The sequence below is a fragment of the Ambystoma mexicanum genome, chromosome 4p, assembly GCF_040938575.1.
Source record: "Ambystoma mexicanum isolate Mex_15411 chromosome 4p, UKY_AmexF1_1, whole genome shotgun sequence".
Lineage (NCBI taxonomy): Eukaryota > Metazoa > Chordata > Amphibia > Caudata > Ambystomatidae > Ambystoma > Ambystoma mexicanum.
The window spans coordinates 1,183,752,501-1,183,763,536 of record NC_090927.1 but is presented as its reverse complement, the minus strand read 5'-3'; positions in this window follow the sequence as shown (position 1 = coordinate 1,183,763,536).

Sequence of the window (11,036 nt, the reverse complement as noted above, 5' to 3'; positions counted from 1 at the left end):
AAATGCGGTTGCCTTGAATACTCAAATTGATTTAGAGGCAGCACTGATACTGCTGGTTCAACCCTTCCCCTTCTACCAAAATCACAAAATAGGCTGCTAATATCGCGTGGTCACTTAATCTGGGTTCGGCAACTTCAATTCATAAACAATTTGTAAATAACCACGGCCCCACATAAACATAATCAATAACAGATGTGCTTAACCCGTTCAACCAGGTAGGGTAGGGAGGAATATCTCCAGAGACCGTCTTGTTCAAGGCAGTGAGACCCAGGCCAGTTAGACCCACACCCCACTCTTTGCCATTTCTCAATTTCAGGCCTGGTTTAGGCGTTCCCCCCCTAAAATGTATTAGTTTGTGGCCAAAGATACTTTCTTAGTTCAGGTCTCCTGCAAATAGGATATAGCCCATAGGCACAGAATAATGCCATTTAGTGATAAATATCATTACACATGCCAATTCTTCGTTCAGTGGACACATGCCCTGGTGCCAATATATGTTAATAATTAGGATGTTTACAACCTCCCAGGTGAGCACCTCAACGTACGTGGCCATAATGCCAAAGGAAATGTCAAAATTGGAGACCACTCTGAGATTAGAACATGATCTCACAAGGGTGAGTAAACCACCGTATGGGTGCCCACTCTCTCCTTGTCGGGCTGCCTCAAATAACATAGTATAACTATCAAACGAGAGGGGGAGCGTTAACCAAGATTCCTGGAGGCAAAAAGCACATGATTTTATAAGTATGAATTGCCTTTCAGTTAAATGACATAAATGATAGCCAACCATGGACCCTGGTCAATGAACCCTGGGCCTGCAACCCTACGATCTAATTTGAGGGTGCCCCCACCTTTTCATTCAGCATTTCAAAACTCACACCCTGCGTAACTTGTTTTCTACTCAATTTCTGCACCCTTTCTATGGCAGCAGCTACTTCCTGCGTACTTTGTACAGAAATAGAAACTAAGTCAAAACCCAACCATCGCACATTATTATATTCATTCAACAAAATGTCCATCAGCATTCGAGACTTCAAATAAATCACTGTATGGTCAGTCCTATGGCAGTCCTGAAAATGGATCCTTGCCGGGTCTTCAAAGGTAATGTTAGCCAATGTAGCAATTTCTAGTAATAGTGCTAAAATGTTTTGTATGGTTCAGGATAGCCCACAGAGTCTCTGCCATCACACTCTCAAGTAAAATGGTAAATGAATTGACAAGCTGACAAGGTCCTTGCACCTTTCGAGGCAACTGCAAGTGAGTTAAAGCAATGCTTGAGGGGCCCTGTGGGTAGCGACCATTTAACCCAAGTTGAGGCAAGTGATTGGTCTGTGGCCCCTAGCAAGACAAGGGTTGGCCCCCATTCAGGGACATTGGCCCTCAATACAAGTCAGGCTTTAAGGGTTTAACTGTGTTTGAACACCACCCCATCCGTGCCCCCTTGTGACTGTCTTTTTTTAATATAATGGTTTTGTAGCTTTGTCGGCGCCGTTAACCCTTAACGCCTGATTCACACTTTAACGCCTGCTTTTTGCAGGCGTTAAAGTCCAAGGCGCTAAGCGACCTTGGTGCTAATTACGGCACCGTAATTTACGGTGCCGTAATTAGCGCCTTCCCCATCCCCATTATGCCCTATAGGACAAAAATGGGAATGGGGAAGGGCAAATGGGGAATTACCGCCCCACTCACCTTGGAATGGGGCGGTAATTACGCCATCCACCATGGCGGAATCCGGCATGGACCATGGTGCTAATAGCACCATGGTCCACCGCCTGACTTGTAATGAGGGCCATCATGTTTATATGCTGTTTTACCCTATTTTATTTCTTTTACATATGTACTGTTGTGGTTGTATTATGTCCATGTTGTACATTCTTTGATGGAAAACCATTTTCTGAATAAAGAAAGATTAAATTAAGTAGAAAGTAAGACTGATTTTCAAATCACAGTGTTTTATGTATCTGTGCCCTCCTTGTTTCCCCAAGGAGATGCAGCACTTTATAAAACAGTTACTTGGTGGCAAACCTCATTTATATACATCCAAGGCTTGATTTGCGTTTCTGAGAAGTTCAGGTTGTTTTAGTTTCTCAGGTTCATTTCCTTAACTACTAAAAAGAGGGCTCCAGTCCTCTGTGGTGGAAGATGAGAATGAGTCTCTGATCTGGTGGCTTTGCCTGGTCACATGACACCAATGATTGATGGACACCATTCATTATTGGTCAGAGGATTCTCTGATTTCAATTTTTTGCATATCAGTGGTGATGTAGTGTATTTTAAGCAGTGTAAACATAGTTTAAATTTGTTAAACCTTATTGCATTTTGTATTCAGAAATGACCAACATTATACGAGATTTGCGGACCTCAACTTATTTACTAAGCTTTCAGTTAGGGCAATACTCATGTTCTATCAGAAATCGTTGTGCTTACTCTGAGTGATCAACATGTGCTCATCTCCTACTTCTACATTGCCTGCAACGCCTGTCAAGCAACTTGTTGAACATCTTCTTTTTATAAAGATCTTTTCACTAAAAGACCGATTTAGAAAGACCGCTCCATGGCCGCATGGAGCGGTCTTTCTAAATCAGGCTGTCACGCCCCTGCCGCACACGAGTGTGCACAAGGGCTGACAGGCAGGTCGGGACCCGGAAGCGCAGGACCAGGAGAATAGGTAAGTGTGTGGGGGAGCGTGTGTGGTGTGTGTGTTGTCTGTATGTATGTGTTTTGGTTTGGGAGAGTGGGGGGTAGTGTGGGCAGGGAGGAACAATGGGAGGCTCGGGGGGGTGTAAACCCCTGAATATTTTAAAAAGTAAAGGAAAACCACAGTCTCAAGAGAAAAATACCTTTACAATTACAGTTTTCTGATCAAAAGAAAATCGGTCAATGTAAATCAGCCTTTTTATATTGAGACCTTTAAAAAGAACTCTTTTCACATAGAGCCACATCTTCAGTGTCACTGGAGTGTAGCAAAGTACTCAATGCCTCCAATTTGGATCGACAATCTGCTTGGAGGGAAACAACTTCTTGCCAGATATAGCGGGGAGAAATCCTGTCCATTAGGATGTCCAGTATCAGGTTGTAGCAAGTCTTTGCTTCTTTTACAGAAGTTACCTTTCTGTTCACTTAGATTACCCAATTGTGAGTCTTTTCTTACTAAATTGTTGTCTTGCTGTTTGCACTTTACACTTGCCATGTGTGAACGTCCCAGTTAGAGTTTAGATGACTTCATATATTAATCTGCACTTTGCCCAGGGGCTCACATAGTTTCTCTCTTGTGAAGTCAACAGGAAGTAGACACAGACAACTGAATTCAAGTTTAATTTAGAAACTTTTGTTAACAGAAAAATGGTTGGGAAAAGGCCTAGCTTGCCCTATGCTAAGGTGGGATTTCGCTACCTGGATAAGCTAATGGGTGGACAGTCATAATTTCGACAGTAAAAATGTCGACAGTCAAAATTTCGAAAAATAAATGTCGAAAAAAATAATGTCGACAAACAATAATGTCGACATTTTTTCAATATTTTTCCGAAATTTTCTATTTATTGTATAAATAAATAAATAAATATATATATAACTAAAATGTGTTGAGTATGAGGGGTGAGAGGGTGGTGGGGGGTGTGGGGGGGGTGGCAGGGGGTGTTGGGTGAGGGGGGCTTGGGGGGGACACCCCCATAGTAAATGATACTCTTTTTATTTATTTAATTATTGAATAAATAAATAAATAAATATATAATTACTATGTGTTGAGAATGAGGGGTGAGAGGGTGGTGGGGGAGGGTGTGGGGGGGTGGCGGGGGGTGTTGGGTGAGGGGGGGTTAGGGGGGACCCCCCCATAGTAAATGATACTCTTTTTGTTTATTTATTTATCAAAAAAATAAATAAATAAATATATAATTAGAATGTGTTGAGTATGAAGGGTGAGAGGGTGGTGGGTGGGTGTGGGGGGGTGGCAGGGGGGTGTTGGGTGAGGTGTTGATAGTTCTAATTGACATTTTTTTGTCGACATTTTTTTTTCTAAAAAATGACTTTTTATATTATATGTATAGGATGTCGACATTATTGTTTTCTACATTTTTTTTCGACATTTTTGTTTGTCGACATTTTTTTTTCGACATTATGACTATAAACCAAGCTAATGATACTCTGTGGCAGTATGTCCAAAGTAAAAGTCTGTCTGTGTCCAAAACCTATGCTTGCCTTCATATCTATTTGTATACAATATGTAGGGATGTCAGCATCAACATGAGAAGTGTTCAAATAAATGTTCTGAGCTTCTTCCAGCTCTTGCATTGGTTTCCCTTCCATAAAGTTCAGGATAGTTCAGAATGCAAAGGGGTTCTCTTCCCCAAGCGTTCAAGTCTCTCAACTGTTTCAAAACACAGTTCTTTATAATACTTTCCAGCTCTTCTGGTTTGGTTATCTTTAACCAAGTTCACAAAATACAGTTCCTTAACTTTAGCTCTCACCAACTTTCCTTTATATTCAATCAGAAGCTTCTTTGCAGATATTTTAAGTGGCTTTTCATAAGTGAGTGTCCTCAGTCTAGGCGCAGTTGTTGGACCACACAGTCCACCCATCACAGGTCACACAACCGAGACACCTGTCTGACCTCTTCATCCTTGTTTGCACGTTGCCCTTTTTCAGCTCTACAGTGGTACTTGGTTCAATCCCATTTCACATCCTCATGATGCTTTACCAATTCGTGCTTTGCCACTATTCACTTGGGTTGCTTTGCCACTATTATCCTGTAGTACTTTCATATATTCTTTTGGCTCATGCCATTGCTTGCTCTCTCGAGTTACACAGTTCTTTCACAGCAAAATATTGCACAACACTGGTTTCAATCAGCTCAAAATTTAATAATACTTGCTTTTCATTCTGCTCAGTATTCAACAGTGCTTGCTTTTCTTGCTTTCATTTAAATCAGTATTCAACAATGTTTGCTGTCATTTGGTTCGGCATTCTTTAAAGTTCCATACCTGTAAAATGCGCCTGCTGCCAGTGGCCCCTTTCCTAGGTGAATTCAGCGGTCGGTGCTTACAGCATTCCAGTGAGGTCTCCGGCCGCCAAAAATTCTCTCTCTTTCTCGTGCGGCACTTCGCTCAGTCTCCACTGCGGCTCTCCGTGGTTTTGATCCTGCCAGTAATGCATCTCTCACAGCTCGGGCCTCACTTTTAAGCTTTGCCTGGTCACGCCGGTTCCCGTTCTATAGTTTGCTGCAGGCCTCCAGCTTCTCTTAGTCTCGCTTCCCTCTGCATAAACTCTGCTTCATTCTGGGGCTCTCGAGCACTCAGTCTGCCATGCCACCTCCCAGGAGAAGTCTGCACTCCTCCAGTAGTCGGTAAACCTGCTTCCACAGCTGACTCCATTCTCACTGTTCTTTCTGCTTTTAAACTTCCCGCCAGGCTGATTGATACACAAAGGACTTGTCCGCTCATTGCTGACTTGGAAGTTCTGCATTGCTCTTACTCGTTTCCTCCTCGTCCGAGTACGTAACTGGTGTATGTATGTGTTTTTGTCAATAAAGAGAGCATGTAATTTACTAGTTTGTCTCCTCCTTGTCCCAGTACTTAACTAGTATCTATTATGGAATGATTTACAGGAAGAGTAGGGAAGGGATTGACAATAGCCAAGGATGCCTCATCCCCACTCCCCAACTCTCCTCCACCCAGGTGATCCTCCCTCACAAATCCACCTCCAGAGTTAGGATCCGATAGCAATGGCCTTTCCCTGGCCACCTGGGAGGAGGATATTTTGGGGAAATAAGTGAGGATGCCCTCAGATTCCTCACACTCTATAGATGCCTGGCATTTCAGGCGATTCTCATAGTGGAAGACCAGGAATGAAATGTGGTACTATGCTCTTACAAGGCATACTGAACATTGTAGTATGATTGCCTTGAAGAATGTTTTTTTCCATATAATATAATGATTTCTCAGATGAGACTGTATTACCAGCAGCATAACGGGTATGATTTGCTTTATCCTAATTTCAAAGAAATAGAACTGGATGTCGGGTTGGGCTAAACCCCCCTTTAAACATTGTTTTTCAGAGTTTATTACAATATGATCTTTTATTTGGCATCTCAGAACAATTACCTTATTATGTTTTGTAATGGTGCTACTTTGTTCGGGAACAAGTATGAGAACAGTTTCAATTAGCAAACTGATTTGTAGTAGAAGTATTGTCTCAACTACACTAATTCGGCCTACAGTTGTAACCTTTAGTTTTCATACCATCTTCCTAACTTAACTTGCCATCCCTTTTTACGTCTTTCAAATTGATGTGGGAATATATCATTTTAAATGAATAGATGAATGAATATATAGAGGGCAGGATGAGGTGAAGGGGGCTTCTCTTGCAGGAGGACTCTTTAAAAACGGTATGAATTGATGATAGATCATTCCACCCTATGACATCACATCATCCATATTCCCCTCAGTTTTCTTTTTCTTACCAGACTTTTGTTTGTTTGTTTGTTTGTTTGTTTGTTTATTTTATTTGTATAGCGCTCCAAACCCAGAGGTAGAAGGGCGCTTAAGAAGACGGTTACATAAATGTGGAGTATCTTTGCGTTACATACTTAATATATACATCCATACTAGTGTTACATACATATATTGTATGAGGAATACAGTTTACAGTTATATGTTTAACAATATACAGTTGGCAATATACAATTTCAATATACAGTAATTTACAATACATGCAGCAGTTTACCAAACGGGGATGTGGGGTCAGGAGTAAGTCAGTGGTGCTATTCTTTGTTCAGGAGCCAGCTAATAACTTGCTTCCTAAAGATCTGGAAGGACTCGATAGTTTTGATGTTGAGCGGTAGGGTGTTCCAGAGTTGGGAGGCGAGTACTGTGAAGCTGGTCCCTCCGGCTCTTTTTAAGTGGAATCTGGGCACTGTCAAGCATAGAGTGTTGGAGGATCTGGTGGTTCTAGTGGCAGGTTTCATGGTGAATTTATTAGCTAGATATGGTGGTGCTAGGTGATTAAGGGACTTGTATGTGAGGCAGATGGTTTTAAGTCCATTTTCTGGCATATGGAGAGCCACTTGCAGGATTTCCTAGCAGTGGAGATATGCTCTCGCCTGGGAATGTTGAGGGCTGCGCGCAGAGCGTTATTTTGTAGTACCTGTAGTTTGTTAATTACGGATTGGTTAGCACCTAGGTACAGGCTGTTGCAGTAGTCCAGTTTAGAGTGTATGAGGGCTCTGGCAAGAGTGAGGCAGCTATTGGATGATAGGAAAGGTCTGCTGTCCCTGATGAGCTTGCCGGTATAGGCTGAGGCTGAGGCGATCATATTAGTTTGTTTGGAGAGGTTAGTGTTGGCATCCAGGTAGAAGCCGAGGGTTTTCACGCTTTGGCAATAGGGATGCTGTGACTATCAATCGTGATGTTATTGTAGTTGGGACTAAGTCTAGTCAGGTTGCTGGGGGAGCCGACAATGAGGAGCTCAGTCTTCTCATCATTCAGGCAGAGGCCATGAGAGGCCATCCATGCCTGAATAATGGAGAATATTTAGTTGATCCGGGTGACATCTGCTTGGTAGTTGCCTGTTATGTTGAGGAGTATCTGGGTATCATCTGCGTAATTCGTGTAGGTGACACCCAGACGGTCCAGTTGATCAAATAGAGGCTTTGTAAATATGTTGTACAAAGTGGAGGATACACAGGAGCCCTGTGGGACACCACATGAGATGGTGATGGGGTCTGCAGCAGCAGTTGTTGAGAAGACCTGCATGGTTCTGTTAGCCAGGAAGGATTGTATCCAGGTGATGGCCGATGAGGAGAAGTGAGCTGCGGTGGCTAAGTGATTACAGAGGATTTTGTGGCTGACCAAATCAAAGGCCGCTGAGAGGTCTAGGAGGAGTAGGATCGCGGAATTGGCTTTGTCTTTAATTTCATCAATCTGGCTTTTGAAATCAACAAGGGCAGTTTAAGTTCCATGTTGGGGTCTGAAGCCAGATTGACATATTCCTAGCAGTTGGTTGGTTTCCAGGTATTCCTGAATTTGGATGTAGGCGACTCTGTCCAGGATTTTTAGTAGGAATGGGACTGTGGTGATGGGTCTGTAGTTGGTGGGGATGGCTGGATCTAGGGATTGTTTTTTCATGAGTGGAAGAACTCATGATTGTTTTAGGTTAGTGGGGACTGTGTTATTGATGAAGGATAGGTTAATAAGTTTGGTGATGAAGGGGAAAGCTCTCTGGCTGTGTCTTTTATGATCTGGGTGGGACAGCTGTCTCCTTTGCAGTTCGATGCTTTTAAGGAGGTGATGATTTTTTGAACTTCAGCTGTGGTCACTTTCATAAAAGTGAAGCCCGATCTGGTGTTGGGCGTAGGTGAGCTGGGGTTGGTGACCATGTTATTGGAGAGTTGTAGGCGTGTGTCCTCAATTTTAGTTTGGAGTCTTGTAATTTTATTGTTTAGGGCATTTTGGATACTGGTGCACCAGGGTTTGTCTTTCAGACAGGTGTCTGGAGGTGAGATAGGGTTTTCAAGTTCTTTTAGAATTTTAAATAATTCTTTAGTGGAGGACCCTGCCTGAACAATCCTGGTGTTGTATACATCTTTTTTGGTGCGAATCATCTCACTTTTGAATAGAGAGGATACGTTTGTGAGATTAGATTTGTTTTCCACAGAAGGGTTGGTCTTCCATTTGAGTTTTGCCTTAGCTTTCTTTTTTCTGAGTAATTTGAGTTCAGGGGTGTACCACGAGTTCAGATGAGCTTTTGGTTTATGTTTACGTAGTTTCAAGGGGGCAATGGTGTCCATCGCCTTGGCCATGGAGTCATTGAAGGTGTCAATCAATAGGTTTAAGTCAGCATTGGCTGGGAGAGCATTGAGGGTGGATAGGACCAGAGGTAGTAGGGCTTCGGCGGTAATGTTACGTTTGTTTCTAGTGGGACAAGCTGGTGCCAGGGGGTATTTATTGGGTAGTAAATGATTAGTGTTGACCTTAAGTGGGATCAGGTGATGATCTGTCCAAGCCAGAGGTTGGGGGTCCTTATAAATTGTATTGCAGTTGTAAGTTGCTACCCTGTCAAGGATTCTGCCCTTTTGGTGGGTGGGGAGTACATTGAGTTGTGTGAAGTCATGTTCTGTTAGGACATTGGCTAGGGATGCAGCATGCACATTGTTCGGGTCCTGGTAGCCGAGGTTGAAGTCCCCGAGGATCATAATTTGTGCTGATGGTTTGGAATTTTCGGCAATGAGGGATGTGAGGTCTTTTTCAAAGACCCCACAGGGGCCTGGGGGTCTATATATGAGGTGGAGGGTGATTGTGCTTGTGGGGGAGGTTTGCAATTTAGCAGTGAGTGTCTCGCATGATGTGAGTGACACTGAAGGGGCTGATCTGAAGTCAAAGGAGGATTTGGAGATGATCGCTACGCCTCCTCCTCTAGCGTTAGGTCTATCAGATCTGAGGATAGAGTATTTGTCTGGGATGGCTAGTGATAAGTGTGGTCCGGACACCTCATGAATCCAGGTTTCTGTTAGGGCTAGGAAATCGAGGTCATTGGTAAGAATGATGTCCGCTATTTCTGTGGGGGTGGGCAGCCAAGGATTTAACATTGAGTAGGGCTCCTTTTAGTGGGGGTGGTTTTGGCTTATTAAGCGTATTGTGCTTTATGTTGGTTTTGGTATTGGGTTTGGCGTTGGGCCTAGTAGTTGTAGTGGGGAGCCTGGTGCCTAGTCTGTCATTGCGGGCTATGAGGTTAGGAGTGAAGGTGGAGGGGGTCGGGCCAGGAGGCTTGGATAGGGCAGGATGTTTGAGGTAGTGTGGTAAGGTTTAGTGTTCGGTCTAGGGTGCTGTGTATAATGTTGGCTGGGAGGCCCAGGTTGATGGGGTAAGTATGAGGGTGGGGGTGAGTGGGTGGGAAGGGGGACGCGGATGGTAGGAAGGGAGTGGCGCAGGGGATGGGGTGGTGTCTTGGGCATCCGAGTTTGGCCAGGCCGTCCTGGTGGGTTATGTAGCTGTTACCGATGCAGGGTACGTTGTCCAACGTGATGCAGAAAGGGAACATGATAAGGGCGAGCCAGGAGATCATGGTCTGGCAACAAAGGTGCGTGGTGTTGGAGGCTGGAGTGGGAGCGCTAGTTGGAAGAGCAGCCCAAGCTATGACTAACGGTAGCTGGGTACAAATTCACAATGATGCTAGGATGCAAAGTGCAGGTAGGTAGGTGCAAAATGCAGGAGTGGGGTTCACCTAGATTCAAGATACATGGTGGAGGCTGGTGATGGCTTGTACAGCAGATAGTTTGAACAGAAGGGAGTGTTCAACTAAGTTCACAGGTTGCAATAGAGCTATAAATGCAATGTGCAAGCGGTGGGTGCATGTGAGGCAGGCGGGTTCACCTAGATTCAAAGGCTAAAGACAGGCGCAGTTGAGCAATAGGGTACACTCAAATCTCAGAGTTAAAAATGAGGCCTAAAAGGTGCAGTGTGCAGGGAGTAATTACAAATGCAGCAAAAGTGGGTTCACCTAGATTCAAAATTCACAGGGTGAGCAAAATGGCATGTGCAGGCAGATGCAGTACAAAGTTACAAAATGCAGCAAAAGTGGGTTCACCTAGATTCAAATTTCACAGCAAAATGGCATGTGCAGGCAGATGCAGTCCAAAGTTACAAAATGCAGCAAAGGTGGGTTCACCTAGATTTGAATTTCACAGGGTGAGCAGAATGGCATGTGCAGGCAGATGCAGTACAAAGTTACAAAATGCAGCAAAAGTGGGTTCACCTAGATTCGAATTTCACAGCAAAATGGCATGTGCAGGCAGATGCAGTGCAAAGTTACAAAATGCAGCAACGGTGCGTTCACCTAGATTCAAATTTTACAGGGTGAGCAGAATGGCATGTGCAGGTAGATGCAGTACAAAGTTACAAAATGCAGCAAAAGTGGGTTCACCTAGATAGTGTATTAGTAGCTGCCAATCACATCCGTCTCGAGTAGGTGTATGAGCAGATGGTTATAACAGGCTCAGTGGTTAGTTGGTAAGTTTCCGGTGTGGTCAAAGGCAAATGCTTATAGTA